At 38.9% G+C, this 481-nt stretch overlaps 1 protein-coding gene across 1 annotated transcript in view; it reads right to left on the bottom strand.

Moving 5' to 3' along the window:
- Window positions 1-481, bottom strand: part of LOC106879436 (proto-oncogene tyrosine-protein kinase receptor Ret) — a 391,429-nt gene that overhangs the window by 201,011 nt on the left and 189,937 nt on the right. The window lies entirely within an intron of this gene.

Here is a 481-nt window from a genome sequence, read left to right as displayed (position 1 = left end):
TGTGTGTGTGTGTGTGTGTGTGTGTGTGTGTGTGTGCGTGCGTGAGTGTATAATTGTTGGCCAGAGGTTGAATACAGGCACTTGCTGGATTTATATATCAGTACCGTTACCTTTAACACTACAAGTTGAAATATCGGTCATTCGTGGTTGACTGTGTTTAAATTCGCCTGATGACCTGGAAACAGCATTAAATAGTGTTTCCAGCATTAAATAGTGTTAAATGTCGCAAATTTAAGCTCCATTCATCTGTTTATTATTATATTTGCGTCACACGATGAGTTCCCCTAGCAATCGGATCATTGATAAATAACTGGAATTGAGTAGCCAACAACAGTATCCAGTTCTGTATAATGTTATCTACGAAGATAGATTATTTCGATATTTGCTCTGTGTTCTTTTAGCCAATCGGTTGCGTTTTACACGTTGGCATTCCTCGATTCCAAAGGAATCCTCTCGACTAATACACACACACACACTCATA

Source organism: Octopus bimaculoides, chromosome 2 (genome assembly GCF_001194135.2).
Source record: "Octopus bimaculoides isolate UCB-OBI-ISO-001 chromosome 2, ASM119413v2, whole genome shotgun sequence".
NCBI classification, from domain to species: domain Eukaryota; kingdom Metazoa; phylum Mollusca; class Cephalopoda; order Octopoda; family Octopodidae; genus Octopus; species Octopus bimaculoides.
Note: the sequence above shows the minus strand (reverse complement) of the source record. Positions and strands in the feature narration are given on the sequence as shown.